At 42.5% G+C, this 27,371-nt stretch overlaps 1 long non-coding RNA gene across 1 annotated transcript in view; it reads left to right on the top strand.

Moving 5' to 3' along the window:
- The window catches only part of LOC147249461 (uncharacterized), a 54,113-nt gene extending 43,361 nt beyond the window's left edge, over positions 1-10,752 (top strand). Inside the window, exon 5 of the long non-coding RNA XR_015119369.1 lies at positions 10,647-10,752. This is a non-coding gene — a long non-coding RNA (uncharacterized LOC147249461). The remainder of the gene's footprint in view (positions 1-10,646) is intronic.
- Positions 10,753-27,371: the final 16,619 nt, after the last annotated feature.

A 27,371-nucleotide genomic window follows, 5' to 3' on the forward strand; every position in this document is an offset into this window, starting at 1 on the left:
ATGGTGACGCCTGTCATGAGTTCTCTGTGTTGGCTTGTGTGTCCCACGGAGGGGCCTTTGTTGCTCATGTCGTGAAGTAGCCTCAGTTTGGTAGAAAACTCTGAGCTGCGGGCTCACTATTCTCCTGCCTGTTCTGCCCTAACAGTCCTATTAGGACGGAATGAGGAGGAATTTGCCTTACCTTAGCACACGATCTCTCATCAGCCCTGACAGCTATGGCAGCTCGTCATGGCAGCTTGCTGATGAGAACTCCCCAACCCCCCCCTCCTCCTGCCACCACCGCCATCATCCCCTCTGCTCCTCCTCCTCAGTCCTTTATTTGCAGCTCTTGAAATTCCAGAATCTCTTATTTCTTTTGACTAAGAGCAACAAAATAGAACTAAAAACGACTTGTTGTGAGATGAAAGAAAGGGCTGGAAGACAAAGCATGAGGAGGCCTGAGTGACAGGACAGAGGTGAAAAACATGCACACACAGACACACACACACACGCACACACACACAATTTAGAAATTTATATTCCATCCCTCCTTGTAGAAAGCCAAACTACACTCCTGGCATCCAATTTTTCTGACTGACAAGCCATATAAAATTGATCAATACAAAAAGGTGTCACCTCCAGCTGACAGGAGAGAGAGAGATGGAGCGGCAGGTAATTCCATGCACAACAATCGCTGAACCCTGCAGAGACTGTTATTGTTTACTTCAGTTTCAAGTGTTGCACATGCAACAGCTTTGTAAAATATGTGATGTCGCAGCCTTTATGAAGTCAAGGAGAGTCAATACTGTTATCAAAGCCAAACTAACAGGAGGAATACACTGTAACATGAGTACTTTCATGCTGTTTTCTTGTTTTTGAGACCCCTTTTGCATACAACACATTCTTTCATAATGATGTCCTGCTGACTACCACGCAAAAAAAACAACAACCCATTTTGCCTCTGACACCAGCTGAATCAGAGAAGTCACACGTTCACAATCACAGCTTCATACCCAGGAAGCCAAAGCACAGACACTCGATGAATCACAGGAAGTGTAAGAGCTTGTGGAGTATGAATAGGTTGTGGCCATCTGGTGGTGATGCACAAGTACCCCTTCCCCGCCTCAGCCTGCCGACCGGGAGCAGCGGAGACAGAAATCAGTCAGATGAAACTGATGCGGACATCAGGTGGAGGATCCACTTACAGCTCGTCTCGCTTGAGCTCCCTTTGACTGCTGGTGCACTCCGATACGCTGCCATGCCTCTGCGAGACAGTTCTATTTCTCCAGCCTCCTAAAGGTGTTCAGCAGTGACTAAACACTCCCAAATGACCTTATCAATTGTTTTATTATTTCAGCTGTGGAAGGGGTGCTGGTAGACAAGGTGGCAGCAACACATTCTCAGCTCTGAGATTTAGTGAGAATCCCACCTGCCCCTGTGAGGGTTTGGTGCTCGGTGATTATGCAAAACATTCAGACACATCTCAGGATCAGAAGTAAGTAATTGAACAATGCATGCTTTGATCGTACTGCAAAGGTTACCTTGATTTTAAGGTCATTCTTTTATCTAAATTCCTCCTACAGAATGATTCAACTCATCACCATCTCTTTTTAATGAATTATTGCAGTGCTCTCAACTATAGAACCAGAAATGTTTACTTCACATAAAACTGACACTTATGTTTACATACTAGACTTATTGGGACCTTGGCTTGCATAATGAAGTCGAGGTGACTGGAAGGACTAGCTTAGCAGTGTACCGTTAGTTATTTCTAAGAGTGTTCACATGCAAGAATGGTCAGACAGCAGCTGAAGATTATGTGTCAGGGTTCGTGGTGGTGGATGAGGGAGACCCAAATGGAGACAGTTGGAGGGTGCACAAAAGAGGTTTATTGAGATGGGGAAACTTGGAGACTTGACGTGAGACCGAGAACTTGAGACCAGACTGTGAACATAACAAAAACACAAGACAGCAAAAACTAACAATGACCCAACGCCGGACAGGGGAAAACACCGAGGTTAAATACAAGGAGGTAAACGGGGCACAGGTGGTGCAATCAGCCAGGTGAGACACATAAGGCAATCACAGGAGGGAGGTCAGGAAGAGAGGACATGACTACAAAATAAAACAGGAAGCACGAGACAGAGATCGTGACGTTATGAGCTGAATTCTTGATGATGGGCTTGAATTTAAAAAAGTTACTGTTCAAATCTGTACATATGAGAACCCCCCCCCCACACACACACACACACACACACACACTTTAAAGCAAAATATAAGACATGCTTATATATTCTCACTGCCTTGCTGAACACGTTCCCATGACATGCACTGTAACTGTAACGACAGTTGTCAGTGTTCAGATGCCGTTTTCACATTTTTCCCAATTTTCTCTCCCTTCACTGGGAAATATGTAACGACACAGCAGTTAGAGCCTCTCAAAACGCCATTTCAGTCGGACCTCATGCTAAAATGCCTGTGTGTTAAGACCAAAAAATGTTTTAAGATCAAAAGTGGATTGTGGTTCCACTTTTTTATGTAATAAATCTTATATTCTTTTGTATGGTGGGATTTTCAGAACTACAGTCTGAGAAACTTAAGGATCCATGCGCACACATACATTCATACAGGCATACAATCCTAAAAGAACAAAGGGGTCGTTATCTTCCATTACTAATGAGGAAGAAACCTAAAGAATGGCCCCCAGATATTGTGTCATCATCAGTGACATGATGTAATCACAATGTCATGGTTGCCATCATGCTTGGGTCTCATGATGGCTTGGCTCTGGGATGTTAATACACTCCTGAGACGTTTCCTCTCATGGGATCGTGCTCTTCTGATGCCTGATGCTGAGATGCAGCTGTCGCTGGACGCTCCTGGACGTTCCAGGCTGTTGTTGCCTGGGTAACCCTGCAAACAAGTCAAATTATCATTTCAAAATCATCCACAATCGCCCAACAAGTCACATTAAATTGAGGTGATTTTTAGACAGTGTTCATCGTAGCAAGTATATTTTTTGAGGGGAGATTATTTTGAAAAACACAACACCCACACACCCACACACACACACACACACACACACACACACACACACACACATCAAGTCGAACTACATACATTTGTGAACTTGGCATATCAAAACAATGTGCATCCAGACAAATGGCTTTCTTGTGCAAACTAGGAGTGATCCACTTTGATATGTACGCATACAATCTTACACACACACACCAACCAACACCATTGCATCTGCGTGTCACACACACTCTCCAAACCTCATACCATCATTCTATTGTGTCATGAGTCGAGATCCCTGAAGATTATTCAACTGAAATCATATTCAGTCTTTAGTTTCTTTCAAAATGTTTTGTCTACATACATTTTGAATTTTTTTTTAGCAATATTGTATTATTAAAATATCAGAAATTGTGTGTTTGTGTACGATTGTGGATGTTTGACTGACAGCTATAGAATGTTAAATGATCCCTTTCCGTTGTCACTGGGCCTCATTTTGAGAACGTTTTTATTAAATATCTCTGTGAAATTATTATTTCATCAGGAGAAATGCAATGACTTGTGAGTGCACGTGTGAAAAACAGATCAACATATACCATTTGATATCATATACAATAATTGAGTTTTGGCAAGAAGACAATCGATGCACTTAAGGAGGTTGTAACTGTATGGATTCCTAAGGAGAGAAATGCTGAACACTTAGAATCCACTGCAGCCTAAGTGCCGGTGTAATTATAATGCAATACAATGTGAGTGTACAGTCATCTTTTCTTGTGAAATTTAATGTAGTTGTTTCAGCAGCTCACACAGCTAAGTGGGTGCTGCTGAATTATTGTTGCAGTTTAGATGACGAATATTTCAGTAATGTAAACATATAAATACTGCTTGTGTCTTTTATAAGAACTAAGAGTTGCTTTTATTTATGTGGGCTGATAGAATGAGAGCAACTGGCCTTAGTGTTTCTCCCCCAATAACACACAACAACTTCTTAAGGGTTTGTTTGTTATCTCTATGCGCTTTACACCGTTTAATCTTTACTAATTTTGATTATTGTGCGGAGGTGCCACGTCATTTTACTTGTCAGTTTTACTGAGATTATTATCCACGGCTCCAGAATTGCTGTGATGGCACTGATAGAACTCTGTCAGTAATGTTGAGGGTTGAAAGATGTCTTGTTGTTCAGCACCTGAGGAGTAAATCTCCCAATTGAGATTTATTTGTTGTTGTAAAACTGCTTGGAGTGGAAAAATGTTAGCGTGGTGAAACATAAAACTAAAGAGTTGAGCCAGACTAATTAAATCAAAACGCATTTTTTTTTGGGGGGGGGGGGGGGGGGGAGTTGATTCATATTTGAAATGTTAAGAAACTGTGTTGACTGTGTGAAAATGCCAAAAGGCTGATAAGTAATATCAAACATCTTTAACCTAAAGTAATTTCCATTTTGTTTAAATGGGTTTCAGTCATAAGAAAGTATCATTCAGGGACTTGAACCAAAGTCAAGGTAAAAGTAAAAGTACCACAAGGTTTTTAAGTATATAACTCAGACCAAAACCTCATCTATCCATATCCATTTATCTGTATCTCTCTCTCTCTCTCTCTCTCTCTCTCTCTCTCTCTCTCTCTCTATATATATATATAGTATATATATATATATATATATATATATATACTACTGTACTAAAAATATTGATATTTGGCACCGGACCATTAGTACTCTATCACAAGAAGAAACATTGTGATTTCTTGCTGTAGTGCTGACAAATTGCGACTACCCTGGAATTCTACGGCTCTGATATGCTGATAAACTTCGAAAGGCATAGACGTGACATACCAGGTGGTGCCATCACATGATCGTGCAGTTACCTGCAAACATGTGACCAACGCCTGCTGTCGGGTAACTCTGACGTCTGAGTCCAGCCTCTGTGATGGACAGTCCATGAAGGCGAATTAATGAGACATCGCCGTCCATCCCTTTCATCTGCAGTAATTGATCCTCGCTGTCAGAAAGTGAAACTTTAGGGGAAGCCCACCGCTGCTAAAAACCTCCACATCAAATATTAATGAGGAGGAGCCTGCTATGAGTCAGTCCGTGTATTATTAATCATGACATTGGTGGAGTCAAGCTGAGTGAAGGTCACTGTCGGTGGACGGAGGATGAACACACGCAGTTTAGAGACTCCAAGCCAAATGATTTTTTTTTTTTAAGAATTAATGAGACGTTTCCACAAAAAAGGAAATAAGGGGATAGTTTGTGAATGCGCCAAAATCATCTTAATTGATGTTTAAGTAACAGGTGCCATCTAGAGGCTGCAGCATTTATGGCCAAGGAGGAAATCAGATGACTTCAATATATAGTGAGAAAATCTGTGTAAGAAGAGGGATTCGGGTGTTGGACGGACCCGCGGGGTCTGGTGCCAGAGACGCGTGTTCAAGCCCCGCTGCCTGCAGTGAGAGGGAACTGATGGATGTTGCAGTTGGAGAAGCTATTGAACATTTCCCTCAGTGGCCAGCAGTGTGAGAGGAGACACTTGTCATGTTTCCATCAGTGCATTTTCATTCATGTTTTAATTACTGCAAGAGTGCCCTCAATTATGCTCGAAAGAGGTTGTTTTTTTTTCCCGTTTCAAAAAAAAAGAGTAGATGCAAAAACTTGGAGGTTGTTTGAAGAGGCTCCGACGTATCTCAAAAGCCACGTGACCGACCAGCTTCTTCCTGAACACCTCCGAATTTGTCTTCCAACACAAACTCACAGGGGAGAGCAATCACAACGTCCAGTTCCTCTTCTTCTTCTACTGCTTGTTACAGCCATGCGTAATGTTGCTTGTACTGCCATCTTCTGACAAAAACATACATTGCGTCGTTTGTTTGTTCCAAACCATGGAAACCCATCTATTTGCATTTTCTTTTCTTTCCTTTTTTTTGTGCAAAATTTCAAAAGTGTACTCGAAATCCACTTGACAATTAAACGGAAGCAGGGCTAGTGATGCTCCAGTTGTACCTAATCAGAATCAGACAAACTTGATTGATTGCCAAGAGGAAACAACTTTGAAAAAAAGTGCACATATGAACCCCAATCATTATCTTTCAACAACCCTAACAATCACTTTGTGCCTAATCAGACCTTCACCAATAAGTCAGCAAGCCCCTTTGAATGAGAGTGTTCCTGTAGTGTGGGATAAAGAGACGAACTTGATTTTTTTTCTTTTTTTTCTTTTTGTTTTGACTAATCATTCCTAATTGTGTTTCCATGACCATGTTGACAGAAGTAGAGAGTTCATTTGACACAGATAATTACGAAGGAGATGATTGTAAACGGATATTCACAACATTTATTACCTCTCAGGTTCGGAGAACTGATGAGTTGCTTCAGCTTTTGCCTCATTAAATTCCAGAGGGAGGTGTTAAGACACAAACGGCACCTAATATGGGCGACTTTGTCCTTTCACCACTGATATAATTAACTGAACAACCTGATGACAGAGATATTGAAGAATGTCTTTTTTAAAACCAATTCAATTATCCACCTAATCTACCAGGATGGAGGAGAAATCAATCACGCGGTGTTACTGCAAAGCAAGCAGTATTTGGACTTCATTTACGTTCTCGGGTATATTTGTTGTCGTTTAGATCGAAGTTTTTTCATGAATTGATTAGGGAAATACTCATCTAGCGCAGAAACAGCAGTTGAATCGTGATTTGTCTGGACATCGCCACTGTTATTCATGTATTATTACTGCGTGATACCTTCTCCTTACTTCCTCCTCCTTTCTTTGCAAGCCTCAAGTAAAGATTACACCTCCATGCGTTATGCAGTTATTGGAGCGGGCATGCTTGGCTTCTGCTAACGCTAATGGTATTTGCACTGCTATTCATCCTGGCAGTCTGCCACAATACAGTTGACTTTCATTCATCAAAGGACCCTCTGCACAGGCTGCACACACCCAGCAATAAGTCCTTATTGTGACCCAAATATTGTAACACCAGTCACCCTTCCAACATTTTATTACTCTACACAACCAGCTGGCAATGTTTCTTTGAGATGATTTCATTATGAGGATGAATTTTTGTGTTGTCAATATAATAACATGCAGCCAGAGAAAACATACAGTCAGGTTCTTGCACTGCGAAGATGTGGCGCCGACCGTTCTCGTTTGATTCCTGACATGAAGAAAAAGCAGGAAATGTAAATGTGGAAGGTATTGATTTTTATCCTCCACTTGCTAATGATGAGGGTAAAAAAAAAACCCATCATTAGTGTAAAGTGATAAAATCTTTTGGAAAAGCGATTTGTCATCCCCTTTGATCTCTCTCCCGAATCAATGTTTTCAATCAGTAAAATGTTGAACAGGCTTAATGTGAGAACTCCACATAAAGCTGCAGGGGTCACATTAGAAATGTAAAGTAAGGCAGATATATCCCGTGGCTTTTCTGGATGTTGTCCAATTATAATATTTTATTCCAACAACAATTGTAGGGATCTCAAGAAGGGTGGCGACTGTGAGGAAATTAACTCGGGATCAATCTCTGTACTTCTACTGTGAGTCTGTGGAAGTTCAAGGAGACTCGGCAGTCTTCTTGGCACCGGTGCCTCTCTGTCTGGGAGTCGACGACTAGCAATCAGAATCCAATTTTCATTTTATTTAATTATGCTGCACCTCTTCTTGCATGTACCTCAAATGTAAATTTTGAACTTCATCGTACTTCACCAACAAACTCTCACGGATTCATCATTTCTCACTTTTCTGGAGGCATTTTTATCATCCTCTTCTTGTATTCAGTTGCAGAAGTATTCAGATACATTCTCCTTTCAAAGTCACGATGACTGATGATAAATATCTTCTGTTTGAATCTACCTGCAACCTCCAGCAACGGTGGCTGCTTTGCATTAAACATGGCTGAAGCCCTGATTTGAATAGTGGCATCAGACAATAAACATCGGAAATACAATTCTAAAGAGAAGCATTAGATTGGCGCAAGACGTTTACTGTGATTCTCAGTTTCGTGAGCTCAGATTTCCTGGGCATTTTTAATAACAGCAACACCTATTACAGACCTGAGGGCGTCCAGGAGTTCTTAACACGTGTCTCCGTCTCAATCAGTGCAGTACATTGTGATGTAAATGACTGTTTCGGCTTTATGTTTTCAGCTGAATGACTGAGACTGTCTGAATTATGTGCCAGGCCTTTCTAATGGTAGCTCATAATTTCACAGATCAATGAGCATTACCTATAACAGTAAAAAAAAAAAAAAAGCGGGGGGGTTGAATTTGTAATGGGGCCAAAGTCAATATTCCACTCCCATTGTTCAGCAAGGACACGGCCTTTTGAATCCCATTGTACCACCAAGTATCACCTTTGAAATGCAGAATATCTCGGTGTGCAGTATCTTGAATAACTTGTCTGATATTTCATCTGAACTGAGACTTTCTTTGCTTCGCCTCATTTTGGACCAAGCAGGAGATGGAAGCAACAACCCTGAGAAGTCCACACTGGCGGGAATTCTAAGAGTGAGTTCCTCACTGTGTTTTGCAGTAATCTACCATAGAAGTACTGCTCACTGAGGCTTGCGACTACTTTGTTCGTAGTTTCACAACATGAATCATTTTAGTAAATGTCAGGCAGGGATGCTGGCTTTCCTGCCAAAGACCCCAGCAGCCATCAAAAAACCAGCTGGCTCCACAACTATAGTACATCAAGGTTCTACATCGTCTCATCACACATTGGCAACATATCTTGTGCTCTATTATCAGTGCAAATTCCTACAAGTGTCAAACAGCGTGAGTGATGTGTACACCCTTGCATACCTCGCCGACACCTCAAGCACGTGTTGGCAACAGACGTTAGCACACCACCGTCTTGGCCTCCTTGCTAGCCCATCTGACTCCCACAAACCTCTGAGAACCTCACGCAAAATTCTGGACGTTCATATTCCCCCCAGTCAAAGCTGCAACAATTGAGGACATTTGTTACGATGCTGTGGTTTAGGTACAAATGAACCGAGATCATTGTTGGGTAAAAAAATTAAAATGAATAAATAACAGCAGCTGAAATTGTCATGGCAACTGGTGAAAACCCTGATTTTGTTGCTGGGAGAACAGCTGAAAATGTCCTGACGTCTCACCTAAAGTTCCTGGATTTGTTGCCAGAAACACTGTTGGAAGTTTCCTAACTTCTCGCTCCTGGTTCCCTCTGACTGACCACAACAGGTTATGCAAATTATAGTGCATCTCTTATTGTAGTTGTAACCACAAAGAGTAAAGTGTGTAGATTGAAATGAATGTTTACCAGACAGTAGTAGTTTTACTGCTGGCTTTTCCAGAAATTGGCTAAATTGGGAGTTTCTCTCAAACCTTGTATGGTCCTTACCCAGTCTAATTCTTTTGACAGTGTATTAGCAATTAATTTTATGAGCGCAGTGTTATTACTATGATGGATTACTATGAAAACTACAGAAATGAGATCCAAATTGGATCCTGCTTCAATGGGGCTCCCACAAGCTGGTAGGAGGCTGAATTCAGCAAACCAACTTGTCATGAGTTATCGAGGTGATACTTTTCTTTCTGTATAACCACATTTTTGTCGCCAAAAAAGTCTCTGTTCATTTGTAGAAGCAGCAGCTACAAAGCCCGTAATTGATTATAATGCAAACCTGCACTCGTAATGCCAGAACTCCGAGGAATTGATACAAGTTCCCTCATACAATCTGTACATTCAGCATAACATTTGAACTACCGACAAAGGTAGCAATAACTCTCGCAGCATAATAAACGGGTTGCTGGAAAACTCAAAGCCGATTCCTCTCGCTCATAAAGAGTTTAAAGAGCATGAAATTCAAACACAAGTAATGGAAGCTAAACTGTATAATTATTCTCCTCTCTCACGCAGAGGTGCCTTCCCTCTCTTCTTTGCTTCTGGCCTTTTCTGATCCGACATGAGAATCCAGAATATGAAATAAAGCGGCTCCGCAGTGAGGATGCAGCTCACAGCTGGTGAGTGCATCCTCATATTAGCCTAAATGACATGAAGGGGTTAAGCTGTTATGATCTGCAAAGGGCAGATAAATAGAGTCACGCTTGACAGAGTTTAAAAAAATGTTGTCTCTGAGATATGTTTAGTGAACCTGCAGGGGGAAGTGTGCATAATCAGTGTGTAATTCAATTAAGTCTCACAATGTTGTGAGCGAAAAAACAGCAGCGATTTATTTGTATTACCGCATGTTGCATATTAATTAATGAAGCACACTAAACTGAAAATCTGGAACAACGCATCTAAGATAAGGTGAAAACATTTATTGATGAAAGTCGTCGCTCTGAAATAAGATTTATAGACGCGCTAGGCCTAATCCCGGGCCTTGAAAGAGCATCCATCACCACTGGCATGTGGCATTGATGGCCTGAAAATGTGCGGCACTTTTATGGCCGCATTATGAGCCGGCTGTCTTGACATTTTTAAAGCTGCATCACTCACGCTGCCTACGTGTATTCTTCGAGTATTTCTTGGCTAAGCCTGGCGAAACTGAGTAATAGTCAGTGGTTCGCACACAAATACACACATTATCCAATAATACCCAACGCTCTGGCCATTTGATGTACAATCGCCCTGTGAATACTCTGTTAAAACAGTGTAAGCCTTTCTCTTATCTTCCTTTCACAGTCTGCCATCCTCCGTGAAAGTCCTTGTTATCCAGGTCCCAAAGATGTTGGTGCAGAGAGGGAAGATGCACAGACGTGCCAAGAGTTGTGGGGGGACGTCGACCGACTCTGTTGGCTTCAGATTCCAGCGCTGCGTTCATGCCTGTACGCTGCCTCCACAAGCAGCCACAGTAACTGCAGACAGCCTGTTGTTGCCTTCCTCAGCAGCAGAAACAATTGCGTTTACAACTGCTTGGTAGAAATTTGAGACTTCAGAGATGCAGGGTCAGACTGGAAATGACAACCTTAAAATTCTAAATTTGTTTAAGGGAAGACTTGAGAAAGCATTTAACGCAAAGTGTGGTATGTTTTAGCTTTCACTAAATGTCTTAACAGTAGAAGATACAATTGAACAAAGCATGTCACTTCTGAAAGCTTGATCTGTTCCCGACTAAGGTGAATACTTGTATTTAATGTCAGGAAGGAAGACAAAAATGATGACAGAACAAATATGAAAACAACATCCTTTTCATTCACGAACAGAAAAATGAAAAAAAAAGGAAAGTGTTTGTATCTGTTAGATTTTAAAACGTACTAAAACAGCATCAGACATTAAGTGAAACCTTCACCCACGGAAATGATATCACTGGAATTCATCAAGGCAGCCTTCAGGGGACAGGTCAAATGGGAATTAACGCTTCAAGCTAGGAGTGCAAATTTAATTCATGCTCTTGTAATCAAGTGCTTGAGTAAGATAAAAAGTTTTGTGTTGCCATGACGGGTGTGAAGTCTCGGGAGTTTTTGTTTAAGCAACAAACTTTGAAGACAAAGAGATTACACCCAAAGTCAACATGTCTGACGGAGAGATGAGAAACACACACACGCGTACACTCGCTCCACACTCACACACACGAACACGAACACACACACAGCTGCTAGAAATATATGGCCTCCAATCTTATGAGAACTATAAAACAGAGTAATAAGGAGAGCATCCTCTTCTTCACCCAGAGAATTTACTGTGTGGATGTGTATATTGCCTATAACCCCCCAAATCAGCGCATTTTTCACGGCACAGCATAAACATCCACACCAGTGCGATGGTCAGCTGAGCCAAACAGACCAACTCCAGTGAGGAGATATACTCATCCTTTCACTTCAGGAGCTACAGAGAGCTTATTCCCTTCTGACTTTCCTTGCAATTTAATCTTAAGGCTCAGTTGTGCAGGACAAATTAATCTTGTCATCTCTGAGAGGTCAGAGGATGACTGATCTGAAATCTTGAGGTAATGTATTAGGCATTAAAATAGGGGAAAAAATAATGTAGTTCCTTTTAGAGAAGATTAAGTCTGGAGGACATGACTCCAGAACAGCAGCCGCAGCAGAGGCCTCAGAGAATCATCAGCGTTCTTTTATTAACACATCTGGGAGATGTTGAAACCGAAACCTTGAGTTCTCCAAGGACAACGCTGTTAACCAACAAGAAGCTCAAAATTGGCTGAAGCTAACTCTTCAAGCTGCCGTCCCCTCTCTTGGAGTGTTCTGGTCTCACAGTTGATTGACATCTTAACCGATAAAGCTTTCATTCAGTTGCTTTGTTCTCGGTTGCTTTTAAATAGCGAGCCACTTTGAGGGACATTTTTCATGTCTCCTCTATGCATATTTAGCTTTGGTTTTTTGATCACGGTTTGGCCTCAAATTAGGGTCCGGCTGATAAATCTGCCTTCATCGGCCCATCACGGATCTATCATACCAGCATGTGTGTTTTCCAATATGCAGCCATGTTCATTTTACTGTTTTATTTTGGTCTGTGTTTATTGGTCATGTATGACAACGTTACATATTATCTATAAAGTAAGTTATTTGTTTGCAGAAATTAGCCTTCTACATTTACGTAGTCATTTCAGTATAAAAAAACTGGTGCACAATGAAGATAGAAAGGGTGGCTTTTCAGTGAAATTCACTTTATCAGTTGCACACATCTGGAACCGCTGACTTTTCTGCTCTACAATTAGGTTGAGCCCAAGTTCAAATAAAAGTCTCTCTCCTCTCTATAGAAACACTTGATTTTGTCAGCAGAAGTGCAATGATATCCCGGTTCTGTTCTGTGTGAGATGAAGCATTAGAATAATTAAAGCTTCTCTTCATACATGCTGAAATAGTTGAGGTTTTTTTGGACTGTAATGGGACAGCTGGGCGCTGCAGGACTGACATCCACCGGTGAGGTCTGATCCTCATCTTTGAAGAGTTCCCCAAGAGCTGAAAGTTTGGGCTTTAAATAGAAAAAAAGGCCTGATAATTATCTGTAAAGCTTCATGTTAGAATAACAAGTATGTCCTTTTCCTCCTGGGTCATATTTTATCATATCTTTAACAAAGCATCTACAATAGTAAATTCAAATAGCATGTGTACAGTAAAACACTTGAATATAGACCTTGTTTGTGCTGACAGCCTGAACCTTGAGGATCCAGGGCTGCAGCCCCTCCAGGAGCCACTGAAGGTCATCACCGTTGCATCCAAACAAGATGTAAAACTTTGGTAATGCATTTTAATCTGAAACACTTTGATGCTAACAAGAACACAAGCAAATTACTGACTAAATTATTATAAATTAGGTTGGCTCTTGTTTTCAACTGCACAAACTTTCATTCACTTTCTCTTCTTTGCATGACGCAGCAGTTTTAGTTAAGACTACTTCTTATCTCTTTCAGCATCAATAAAGATATACAAGACTTTTAATCTTCTGTTAGTTTGTTGCAGAAGCAAAACCCCTGCGTTTGTCCTTCTCTGCTGTGGGATTTTAATTAAAAAACAAAACTACAAAAAAACCCACCTGAAATAAATTCAAGTTTGTTTCTTATCAGATGCCAGTGATCGAACTTTCCACTCTCCACGTCCTGATGAGGCCCTCTCACTTCCTGATGTCATCCAGCCTCCCAATTGCTTTCATTTAACTTTCAGGATTGTTTTTTATGCATCAGTTCATTGCCCTCTTCAGTGGCAGAGCCATGACATGACAGCTGGTTGGTTGGGGGTGTGTGTGTGTGTGTGTGTGTGTGTGTGTGTGTGTGGGTGGGTGGGTGGGTGGTGGTGGTGGTGGTGGGGTGCATCATCAAACATCAAAACACAAACGTAAACTGTTCAGTCTTTTTTTCTTCACCCCACTGAAATGAAGTAAATGAACTGAATAACTTCGCTTTTCGTGAGTAAAAATACATACAAATATCCGTTAAAATTATAGTTGACAAACGTGCAGTCATCATAGAGCTTCTTGGCTGCCGCCCGCCGTATGTGTGCGAGTGCCTCCATCCTCATTATCCGCCTCCGTGTCTGCAGAGTTGTGAGCTGTAACCCCGACATCTTTGACTCACCCGTGAACTCCTCCACTGGTGTCAACTCCTCCACCACAGCAGGACCAGTCTGGGAGACAAGGACCACACACTTGTGACAGACTTCCTCCCCGCGCTCTGCCTCCATCTGGTTCGTACACTGACCGTGAGGACCGGGTGGCGCTCTTGCGCCACACTGCTCCATCCATCAGTCTGGAGGAGGAGGCGGGTGTGTCTGTCTGTCTGTCTGTCTGTCTGTGGGGGGGGTGTATTTTGGTTCCCTTCCCACTGTCTTTCTCCTTTGTCTGTTTCATCATCACACATGTAGCATGATAATGAACCAGGGGGCCTCCCGCCTTGAGAAGGGCAACAGTTAACACGGTCACAGGCTCGTGGCATTCGTTGACCCTCCGGCGGGGTAATGAAGTGTTGGGCGCCAGGGTGAAGGGTGCAACCGTCTGCTCTCGCTGTGACACTTGAACCGTTGCCCTGACTGTGTTGGGCTTGAACAGGTTGCAGGGTGATGACACATGGTCCTGCTCTCTGCTTTACCCTCAGCCTATCTCTAGCAAAATGTGCCACGGATCGATTTAATGATGTAATGCATTCGATACCCTTAAATTATCAGTTTACACCCGACAGTGTGACCACCTTTAGCCGTCATGGTCGACAGTTTTCCATCAGTTTATTTTGACGCACATTCTGAAATGTCACAATGGAAATGGTTCCTGTGGTAGGCAAAATTTTAAAAATGCTTTTATGTCTGCTGGGCCAAAAAGGTTGATGCTGAAAAACCTCTTAAACGAGCTGCGATGTAGCAAATCTGTTCCTCGAGTGAATGTGTTGGGCTGTTTTCTTGTCGTCTCTAGCCACAGACGGCAGCGACGTGTCAGCACCAGCTGGCCGCGGTCTGACTGTAGACCTCTCTCCACTGCTCCCTGATCAACGGCTCTGCTTCTTCTCCGACTCTGTTGTTACACCCGCGCATATCATTGCACACACATTTTTTTTATTGCAATTTATTGACAGCTTGCTTAAATTCCACTTAACAATTAAATGGAAACACAATTGCAGGAAACAGTGTGTTCATACTCTGGCCTGTTCTCTCGGAGGAGGAGGAGGAGGAGGATGATGATGATGATGATGATGATGATGATGATGATTGGACCGGCACCAGTCCAGCTGTGAAAAGCACAGCCAATCATTTGATGTGATCAGCACGCCACTTTCTCCTGTGTGTTGTCATGTCACTACTTCTTCCCTGACTGCATTTACGGGTGGGCACTCGTTCCTCGGTACTAAGACATCTTGTTTTAACTCTCTATTGCTTCAGTACACGCCTTAGCATGCTCCTTCGCTGCGTTGTGTCCAGACGCGCGTACGCTGGAGACTCAGCTGGAGTAGATTTCCTCCTTACTTACACAGTGACGCAGGGAAATATACTTACCATGAGTTTTGGGCTGCTACGTACTCCTGAAAATAACATCTGTTTGGTTTGAAAGTGCATGATAGGAGTGTTCGAACTGGAATTTTTAAAGATAACCCTAAATTATTAGTCCTGCAGTCTTTGCTTTAAGTAGCATCCTGTGGATTGCTTTGGTTATTCATAATCCACTGATGTCTTTCCATAGAAGTTTAGAATTTCCGATTAATACCAGTTGTTAATGTTACTCTGTCAACCCCTCGAGAGCTGGGTCTGAACACATTAATGACCATAACTGAACATTTTCATTTCTGTGCTGGACCTGTTTTCCAGGCTTGCCTGAGCAAAGACCTGTATAATTTTTCAAAATCAGTTAAACCATTTGGCAAAAAATGGAGTCGTTTATCAGAAAGAGGTGCAGATTTTTCCGAATACGGTTGAAAATGCTGCCGTCTGTGTACAACCATCTAGCAACCAGAATCCTATTTCCACATCACCCATCACTGTACAATGAAATTAGAATTTACAAGTTCTCTAAAACATTTCCTTCTGCTAGTTACAAATTAAAGTGTCTGCAATGACAAATCATGACAGCATAAACTAATGCAATGCAGCAGTTTGTCAGTGACATTCTGCTCCCGTAGATATGTTGACAAATAATCTAGATTAAAAGCTTGGCGTTATTGAAAAAGCGCATTGATGCGTAAACGCAAACCCTGTTAAAAGGGGAGGATTTTCCAAGTCAATGGATAGAGCCGCAAATTGACCAGAAGCGGAAGAAGAGGTTGATTGATTATTTCATTTAATCTGGCTGTAACACCTCCACTCTATACCAATCCCCCCTTTCTCCCAAGCCCACGGTCTTTACACTTTTGGATAGCTTTTATCATTACTATAAAAACACATCCACTCCCTCTTCATATCTGTGGCAAACAATTTCCATCTCGGCAGCTTTGGTCCCTCTAATAGGCAATAGAGTTGCACTAAACTCCTCAAGCTTCTCTATTCTGCTCCGAAGAGTCCATCCATTAAGCTTGCACCTCATTGCTCCCAGCATCTGACCCAGAAACCAGGGGAAAATCAGGGAGGGCCTCAGTAAATCCAGCTCTATTCATTCATACCTCGCGCTGGGCTTTGGCGTGTTGGCACCAGTTATTGGCTTTTAGGCAATGTGCCTGCAATTCTTTGTGTTATTGATGAGATTTAAATTATACCCAGGGACAATGTTTTATGCTTTAGTGCATCAGAAAAGTCAGCCGGCTGTGAGCGATGCTGAACCACTTTAAAGAGACCACACATGACATCATTCAACAAAAGTCAGAGTATTGAGCTCGTCTAACTAAGCTTTGATTTCCCATCCATTTTTTTAGCCAGCGGGTCAGGTTGCAGGACTGCAAAAATAAGAGCTCAGCGAATACTTGCTAACAGAGTTCAGCAGCTTTTGGAGGCGTACTTTATCCAGCCTTTGAAGAAAATACACCCCGGTGATGCTGGAGCTCGGTCGCCTCCCGTGGGGGGGGGGCAGCGTTTAATGTCACTTGGACGCTGATATGAAACTGTCATATTGCAACATTGGAACAATAAGAGAGACTTTGAAAACCGAGTCCAGGGCCAAGCATGTGGATATTTTACTCTGTAGAGACTGTTTTAATAAAGTGCTGCAAATGGTTCCTTCTACAAATTGTGTTTATTTTGGGAAAAGTAAATTGGCTCAATTAATTTTTTATGGCCCCACTGCAGCGAAGAGGCAGGCAGTAGAATGATTAAAAGTTTCCCCCTGCGATAGAAGACAAGCAAGGGGGAGATGACCACCTCCTTATCCGACACGCTGCGTATGGTTGCAGAAGGAACGTCAAAGCACTAGCCGCTGGATCCTGGGGACATCAACGCCGCGGTCTCCAGAGCTGGGCCACGTCCATGCTGCTCCCGCACTTTTAGGACCAGCAGGAGCTGCTATGGGGCTACCAGGGGGCTACCAGCAGTCTGCATCTCCTGTCATGAAACCATTTGATGTGATGCAACACACCAAAACAATAGAATCAGTACTGCAAACAATGGAGCACAATACGACTGAAGGAGGATTTTCTGAGTCTACATTTAGTGTCAAGAATAAAACCTGATGTACAAAATCCTGTAAAGAGAGGAGACCCAGAGTTTTAATGAGGAATCTCATTTGTAGTTTAATGGGATGCAGCAAACAATAATCTGGACATTAAAAACAGTTTGTTGTCACCTTGACAACTGTTTCACATCAAGTGAGTTGTGCTTTCGGTGACAGAATCTGACCATGCAGAGGAATATATTTGTCTCCCACAGTGACATCATGGCGGCTCTGGCTGTATGTCTGAAGATGAGTGACTCTGTATTTAGCTGCCTTTTGCCACATTTTGCAGCAACTTCTCTCGTCTTCCGTGGTGAACTTACTCCACGCTCAAGGCTTATTAACAATTAGAGGTGTCATGTCAAATATTTACTTCCTGCCAACTTTGGAAGAGATGAAACGAAGAAACACGAGAGGGTGGAGGCAGCGGCGGCGGGCGTCAGGTCACTCACAGAGAGCTGTGCAGGAAGGAGAAAACAGGGAAAAAGCAACAACTTTTTATGCAAGAAGGGAAGTATGCAGGTTAAATTGAGCTGTATCGATACAAGAAGTGCTTCGTTGATTTATCCATGATTGACATCCAACTGTTGATCACTACGGGCCACCTGAAAGTATCTAAAGCTTTGGACATAAAACGACATTCTCAATCCTGAGAGATTAGGAGGACACACTAATAGACTGGCAGACATTTGATGATGACTGGAAAACGGGAAAACACCTGATACAACACGTCCATGCCAAATATCAGGGGTGGAGGGGTAGACGCGGGCAGGACGGACTCTCCAGACCTGCTGAGGGAGTCGGAGGTGAGTGAATCAAACACCTGTAGGCTAGGTAGGCTAACGCTAGGTGCAACAGATATAGTCCATCCATGTAGAATCCGAACTAATTATTTTATTTTATATTTTACTGATTGTTATCCTGATAGATAGTAGATATACAGTATGTCGGTAGAGACAGTCTAGACCAATGACGTCCAGTCCTCCGGGATCTAGCCTAAACACTGCTCAACTCTGCATGAAAAATCCATCATGTATCATGTTTGGTTCGCTATGATTCTTGATGGAGAAGTCTGTTGACACACACTTGCTGATGTCAGTCTTTGCCGCTCACGTGCCTGCACAGATTTATGTGACAGTTGTGAATCTTGTTTAAACTCCTGGATGAAACTTGTGTAGTGAATCTTCAGCAGTAGCGGTTCAATTTGGCACATATCTGTGAATCTTTACATCCAAATGACCCTGATGACCCAGCACATCGGCAAGTGTAGGCGAAACCCAACACATAACCTGATCTACAAGCGTAGAATTACTCAATTAATCTGCAGCTCTGAAACCTTGAGTGGAGTCATGAGAGGTGCTTTAATTCTCGACACGGAACCAAAGGCGACATATTTTCATACTGCTGTTTGATCGCCTCCTTTCAGGTCTGAAGTCCTTTTCTAAAATTCTTCTTCACTCTTTTTGACTTGTATGCAGACTTGGAGATATAATAATGACCATGTGGAAGAGATATCATGGCCTGGTGGGACGAATGGACTTGTTTGCAGAACTCAACACAGTACAGTATTTGCGTTGTGTTGTCAACATTGTCCAGCGTGTGGTGGGTTTGACACTTCATTCTCCAGAGGTTAACAACAGCGAAGGAGAGCCGTATTGGATGGCAGCTTAGAAGGCATGCAATCTGGAATGGTATTTAAAAGATAATGGTGAGGCAAAAACCAATTAGCTCCGTGCTCTGTAGCTGTCCACCGCTCACAGCTGTTGTCAATGCAATTACAGGGTCAGTCCCGCTGTCAGGTATGAGCCTATATCTTCACATCATACAAGCTAATTTTGCTTCTAAGCTAATTACGGAGATGATTGCTGCTGAGGAGTGGATGGTGTTTCCTCCAGGCTCTGTGTTTGATTGCTGTTTTCTTTCTGATTCTCACTCTTGAGTGATAAACACCACTGCATCCTTCTGTCCAGGTTTAAGAATCCAGATTCAAACTTGATCTAATTCACAGAGGAGAACAGAAATCAGGATTAAAACTCACAAACTTATGTTGAGGGCATTTGAGGCTGTTAGTTAGATGACACATGAATGTGCTTATTAGCTCAATTTACTACAATTCTAAAAATTTCCATACCACAGCTTTCTACTTGCCTTTGAGAGGACTTATCATCTGATTCTGAAAAACTCCAAATTCGGTTCATTTACAAGCGTAATGAAATTCTTGCTTTGAAAATAGTGCTTTTCTGTCTACATCTGAAATGTCCTTCCCTGAGCAGCACGAAAGTGAGGGGCGCTGCATTAAGTTTATAGAATTTTCATACATTTTCAAAGTTGTATTGATCTCTAAAGCTGGGGGTTTATTCTTGTCCCTCTTCCTCGTACTGGTTTCCAGTGTCTAGTCACAGAGGCCGTCGATGGCGTGTGCTTCCTCTTAGAGTTCCCCAGCACACTGATGAGAAGCATGTTTGGAAGCATTGGCATGTTTGGTTTCAAGCTATTAAGGAGCATGGTAGTATTTTGGGAAATTTGTGTATCATCGTTATTTGTGCCCGACAAGCAGTTCGATACCCTCCTCTGCTCTCTGGTGTATTACAGAGCTGCTAGTTAGCTTAGCTTCCATTTTCCTCTAACCGATGCAGTCAGGTGCAGGTGAAGCCCTGTCAGCTGATTGAAGGAAGCGCCACTCAATTTACATGTCTGAGTTTCATCCAACATGTCCGATTTTTTTACGTAAGGCTGCTTGGACAGCTGTTGGTGGTAGTTTGCACCAAAATCCACTTGTCCAAAGTGTCACTCAAATAAACTGCCGATGAGCAATTACCTCCATCAAGTGTCACCACTTTGACATGCCTTTGAGGATGACAGGAATTTTCTTTTCTCCTTTTTTCTATTTTATACTTTTAATTCCAATATTTTCTTGGAGACAACACCAAAGGCTTGAGTGAGCCAGAGAGATTTCTCTTGATAGGATGATGAAACGGTTGCTTGCTGCTCTAATATCTTATAATATAATGCAGCACCAATCATGCAACGTGTCACTGAATAGAAATACGTCGTTTCTCAACACCAGAATTTAATTTTGGAAAGACATAAATTGTGTTTCTTTTCTGGAACACTTTTCGAGGATTAATGTTGATAACCGACTATTTTTCATGTAAAATTCTGGCCCTGAATGACTTCAGCTGTTCATCTTCAGTATGATTCAGCCGAGCGTTTCCATGGCCACCCGATGGTATTTATAAGTGCTAAGGAAGATAGACAGATCAAAAAGTGAACTTGGATGTGTCATGAATACTTCCTGACCTATCTGTGTGCATTTCTTTATTTCATTTCTCGTCTTGCCTTTGACAACTTCATCAACAATCATTCAGACTCATGCAAGTTCCACCTGCCCTGGAGGAACCACAGCCTTCCCCAATCAGCGGATTACGTCATGTGTAGTTCCTCAGCTGTTTCTCATCCTGGTCAGTCTGCGTGTGTTTATACCGGACCAGTTCAAATCTGATTGAATTTGCTTTCACCTCTGACTGTCCTTGTGTCTGGTTTAAGCGCAGCGTCGCCGCCCGCTTTTTGCTTGTATTTGGGTCGAACCTCCGTACCGAGCGGTTAACATTTCCCGTTTCACAATTTGATCCATTTGGTTGGTTAAGTTTTGGAAAGGCTCGAGGAACCACGTGAGTAAATAATTCATCCTTTACTAGACGGCTAACTGGATGTAGCTTAGTGTCACAGCACGTTTCACGATCAGAATCCATTTAATTTGGTCTGATAACATTTGTAGTCTGAAGGGGAGTCCAATTGATTCATTTATCTACATCTGTTAGTGGAGCGCTAACCAGAAGTAGCCAGCACTTTCGGCTGAAGTAAACACCAATCAATACCCGTGACAAGTCCCTCGCTTCATTATTTTATCAGAAATGTAGATACCACTCTGACGTGCTCCATGGGGTGCTTCAGTCCCTGCTGAACAGTCTGTCTTCCCCAGCAGGACACTTAATTGAAGGCATCTCAAGAGGAACTCTAAAATACAGTTTGACAATTTAACTGCTCTTAAAGTGTCTCCTTTGTCAGTGTGATTGCGGGTGAAAGTATTGTTACCACCAGGTCGTTGTAAAGGATACAATAGTAGGTGAAACGCTTCTGAGCTCAAACATCTCACCGCATCGCTAATGCATTCCTTCCCTGTGTGTACAGACGCAAATATATTCACCTCTGACTCTGAACAATCTCACTGCAATCAGTCTCATAGCAAGACACCAAGCTGTCTTGAGAAAGGTTTCATTTGTATCATTTCACTGGTATTTTTATGGCTCGATCTTATTACAGCTGTCTTTACAGCTCATCTGCCTCCACGCACATCACACTCAAGAGCTGTGTGTATGAATACAATCAGCGATACAAGGAAAAGAGAGAAGTTTGTTCAGTGGACTAGTAATTACAATTTAAATGACTTTGTTTGTAATAGACACGGAAACATGTGCTGCGTGATGTGACTGGCAGTATATATGACCTCACACCTGTTCGTCTCAACCTCTTCCTTCCTCACACAAACACCAGACCCCTCCTGTTGTAGCTGCCATTTAACAAGTCAAACTAAAAACCTCTCAGCTATATCTTGTCCTTTTTGTGTGTGTGTGTGTGTGTGTGTGTGCATATCTTTCCACATTTTTACATGTATTTCACATCATCCCTCACAGATGTGCACACACCCACACGTCAGGACCATCTGGCCATTAGCAGTAGCAGGACTCTGTCCATAATTTCACCTGTCAAAGCGTGATCCTACTGTGAGAAGCTGTACACAGCAGAGTGCAATGGCTACTGGGAGTTTGGAGTCGGCTCTGATAAATGGCCAAGGCTGGCAGTGGATCAGCAGACTCCAGGGCTGTCTGACTTATCACTCCACCAGCAGACACTATCACAGCCACTGGGTTTGTCTACAGGCTCCTACGGTCCTCTTCTCACTCTCTCATGCTGTATTTCTTCCACGTCAGCCTGTTTCTCTTTCTATCACTTGTAATTTGAAAGTGAAGCGGCGTATGCTTTATCTGCCCGGTTCTTCAGAAGTCGACAATACTGTGTATGAGATGTCAACTTTTTTAAAAAGGTACCCAGGGGAGAATTACTGAACATTCCTTTTTACCCCAGCCTTCCAATCTCCTGCTTCGCGTTTATGCAGTTACACATATATCACATACAACCTGAACCGAGCCTGACAGAACCCACTCCTATCAAAAGTTTTTGATGGATTTGGCTCCATTTTCTAATGAGGAACTTTGGCTTTGATCAAAACTGCATTTTTGACATTTTATTTTATTTGGTTGATTAGAAAACCTCTTTGACTGCTATTTGTCTCTGCATATTTACATTTTTTTTCCAGAAAACCACAAAGCTAGGGATTGACTTAACACCGATTCTGATTGGTGTTTACATTAGCCAGTACTGAAGAGCGTGCATAACGCTTTCAAGCAGGCACAATGGAGACATACGCTGGCTGAACCGGCTCCTTGCACTGAGCCCTCTGCTAACACATGTGCATAAATAATTCAATCATGAATCTCTTCTAGGCATTCCAAATGTTATCAGACCAAATAAATGAAATTCTGATGGTGAAACAAAACATTTAGTAATTTATCCACCGTTTTAAAGACACTTACTTTCACAATTAATGTGGAAAGTAGAAAAAGTCTTTTGGGGAGCAGCAGTGCAGTTATGTGATTCATGGAGGGAAAGCAACAATTAGCACAGGGACAAAGGATTAAAACTGTGAAAGTACATTTTTCATTTCATGGGACCTGAAGGCTGTATATTTTACATCTGACAATACAATATATATGTTCCCAGCCACATTTGCGGTCCATTTTGATGTATTCCTCTCTAATAGATTGTGTGGGAATTCATTCAGCCTTGTGTCATTTTGTTTTCACATGAATTAATCCTCTTTACATCATTTGCCAAAGCAGGTCCTCACAAGATAAACCATTATATGTATTTATTTATTTTTGGGAACAAGAATGATTCATGGTTTGGGGAAATGCTGTAAATCCCTACCATGGGTTAGATGAAAAGATTTATCCGACCTTCATGTTTTTATGGTGAATGTGAAGCAATCAGCAGCTGGAGGAACAGCAAGAAGCCAGAAAGTTGCTGTGCCTGCCAAGAAATAGTCCGCTACAAAACCACAATGTGTCATTTTCATACTTTGTGTTTTTTGAACAGATGAAACAAAGCAGACATGTCAATTTGCAAGTTGGTTGGCTGGAACACAAACACGCTTTGTGTGGTGGTTTCTCATAACTCTTGGCAAGGAAAAGAATAAGAATACTTCCCAGTATGACAATCTATTCTCTTAATTTAAGATTAAGCTGCGTGCTCTCGACAAAAGACTTGCTCTTCTCTCAGAGGTTGGGTGCAGAGGCAGGGCAGAACGGAACGTCATCAAAGCTGTGCAAGGGTTCCAAGAAAAAGATAGCTACATACTGTATTAAGTTACCATAAGCATTTGCCACACGCCTCAACTGATACGCAATCTTTTGGGCTGCTATTGTTGTTTAGTAAAACCGCAGCATCACACTTGAGTTCCTAAAGAAGGAGGCAAACATCTCAGAAAACAAGACAGCAAAGAAACACTGTAGAACAAAAGGAACGAGAGGCTAAAGGGAGCCAACAGATTTACAGGGAGGTTTTTTTTTTTTCAGTTGCTAGTTAACTGGGGGGAGATGCGCGTTGGCTTGACAGAGCAGAAAGTGTTTTTAGGAGGCCAAAAAAGTTAGCATGGTTTACGTTTCTTTTAAACCAACAGTTTGAGAAAAATTGTTCCCTTTGACCTCATTGGAAGATGTTAGGTTTCCTCTCCATCCTAATCAGTTCAGCAACCATCCATCCATCCATTCATTGTCTTCCGCTTATTCCTACACATTAAGGGTCGCGGGGGGGCTGGAGCCTATCCCAGCATCAACGGGCGAGAGGCGGGGTTCACCCTGGACAGGTCGCCAGTCCATCGCAGGGCCAACATAGAGAGACGAACAACCACTCACACTCACATTCAATTTAGAGAATCAATCAGCCTAGTCTCCAATTGCATGTCTTTGGACGGTTGGAGGAAGCTGGAGTACCAGAGAGAACCCACGCAGGCACAGGGAGAACATGGAGACTCCACACAGAAAGATACCGTGCCTGAGCTGGGACTCGAACCCGGAACCTTCTTGCTGTGAGGCCACAGTGCTGACCACTGCACCACCGTGCAGCCTCCCCCCCCCCCCCCCCCCCCAACCCTTAACAGGAATAAGCGGTCGAAAATGGATGGATGGAAAATTACCTTACAATAATCCAAAATCAAATGTAAAAATCGCATTGCCTTTCGTGCTTTTTCCATTCAAATATCAGCAGGACAAAATTTGTTCTTCTTTGAATCTCCTGCCGGTCCCTGAATGTAAAACAATGTAATGGAGTTACATGGAAAACACTATTGTGTCTTTACTCAGATTCGCTCTTGTTCACTGTGTGCCAGAGATTTCTTCTTATGCTTCAGGTGATGATAAATACAATGAGACCAGGCCAGGACTGCTAATGTCCTCAGCATAACTGAATATCATGAGAAGAAAGCCTCTTCCCAACAGTTAAATCATTTTCATGTGAGTAGTTTTTAAAGTTACACCTGCTTGGAAGCCACTCAGCAGCTACTAACTGTAGCTTCAGAGGGTTAGTTATGAGTCTGTTTTACAAATGTATGTGTATATATTTTTAAAACCACTGTTTGTCTTGCATTGAGTGTGTCAATGCCAGAAACATTTAGTGCTAAATGGAAGGCAGATGTTTCATCTTTGTTGTGGATTGCTTTAATAACAGACTATGTACAGCAACGTACGTCACACCCTACAAACTTATTTGTGATGAAATCGGATTTTTGCGATGAGAAATACAAGACGCTCTCAATCTCACCTGTGCTAAGAGCCTCTTTGTGCTGCCAACAATGTCTGCACCTCCCTGAGTTTTGTCTATTCTCCGTGTGTGTTCCCTCCCCTGCCTTCTCTCTCTTGTAGTCTCCCTTTTTGTCATTCTCAGTCTGCATCATCTGTTGCTCATGTGAATTTATCATCATAATACTTGTCGGGCTCCTCTTATGTACACACAGGAACAAGATGGCAGGCTTCTTTTCCATGATGGCTATTTGGAATATGTGCAAGATGCTTTGTTGTTGTTGCTGCTGCTGCTGTAAAGGACAAACTAAGAAGCAAAGGAGACACAATCCTTCACAGGGTAAAAGAGTCTCCGACTTTTCGTGCTGTAGGCCACATTACACAGACGATGAAGCCAAACGAGCATAAACAAAGAGGAGCACTGAATATGAGCTTTGAAGTTGCTCTTGAAATGTGTGGCTTGTCTGCTGAATTTAATCTTTTAGCCTGTTGTGATCAGCGGGGTGTCACAACTCTCAGGTCACTTGAAAAAAACAGTGAATATCTGGGGCGAATGCAGACTTCATTGGGACTGGAACAGAACCCTAAATGTCCCAGATTAGACCCCAAGGTGCTGCTGTCAGCAGGCCATTGCCGTAGTTCTATCAGCGTATATTGATAGGGCAGATATTTGAGAGTGGAGTTTGGGCCGGTCACTTATTAGTCAGGGACTCAGTGGGTAGCTGACCTGACGGTAGTGATTCCTGCCCCCCCGAGAGAAGCCCCCCACACATGCACTTCTGACAGCAGCCACTCTTATTTTCAAGCTGTGTTCTGGACGTAGAAATATGTTGTTTGTTCAGAGCAGATTATTTGGATCTGTCTGTTTAATCATTTCAAATATCAGAAGACATGAAACGTGTGTTCATCATCCTGCAAATCCAGGATCATGCGAGCCAGCTTAGGACCCAGTGGTCCCCCCCAGTAACTTCAACAGACTCCCTTCCTCTGGTCCTGCTTCCACACAGGTTGAAGTATTGCAGTGGTGAAGTCTGAGTAAAAACAGCAACATTTACACACTCTTGGTGTTTTGTTTTTTTTAAACCTTTTGGGAAAAGAAGCCTTGTTTGAATAAACTCTGACGGAGTGAGTCTTACGAGTCCTAACAGAAATCCGCAGGCTCTGTTCTTCTCTGGCCAGTGTGCAACATGACCAACTCTAGCTGGCCGGGGAGATCAATGACAGGAATTCTTCAAGACTCCTCCTCATGTTTTGCTGTGTACGGTATGTTCAAGATGACTCGCTTGGTGAGCTCCTTAATGTCCCCAGCTTGAGTTACGCTTTCATCCTCCAGGGCAAATGCGGGGCAAATGCATTTAATTTGGCTTATTTTATATCATATTATATTTTATATTCCACGAGTCATTTAAAATTCACCTGATAATGAAATGGAAACATGACCAATGGCAAATGTTGCTTCTTCCTGCTTCCTCTGCACAGTTCCAACTCCTCCTTGACTTGGTGTGTCTGATTTAACCAGTCCCACTGCTGCATCCCCTGATGCTGGAGGCTCTTTGGTCCTGCTGCTCTCACTTCCTTCATCTTCTCAGTACCTGGAAGTGCAGGGAGGCCCCAGACTGGAGCCATACCGCCGAGCATCACTACAATGCTCTCTTTTGTCAGCCTGATTAAAATAAGAATGTGTATTTACACCGTGTTTTTAAGAGTAAAATTGCATCAGGAAATATCCCAAAAAGCTTGTGTACAACCCTGAAAAATCTTCTAAGTTTTAAAATAACTTGGTGTCTCAACTGGAACAGCAAATCAATGGATGCAGGCACAGAGCAGCCTGCTGCTCGGTTCAAGTGTTGGGGTGAACTTTGACCTCTCCATGCTGTGACTCCTCCGTACAGTGTGTTAAACCCAGCAGTAAGCAGCGCTGCACAGCATCGTGGTTGGTTGTAGAACCTCAGCTTGTCTGGGAAAAAAGGAATCACAG

Source organism: Aulostomus chinensis, chromosome 14 (genome assembly GCF_037954235.1).
Source record: "Aulostomus chinensis isolate RoL2024-O1b breed Wild chromosome 14, RoL_Achi_v1.0, whole genome shotgun sequence".
Taxonomy (NCBI): Eukaryota; Metazoa; Chordata; class Actinopteri; order Syngnathiformes; family Aulostomidae; genus Aulostomus; species Aulostomus chinensis.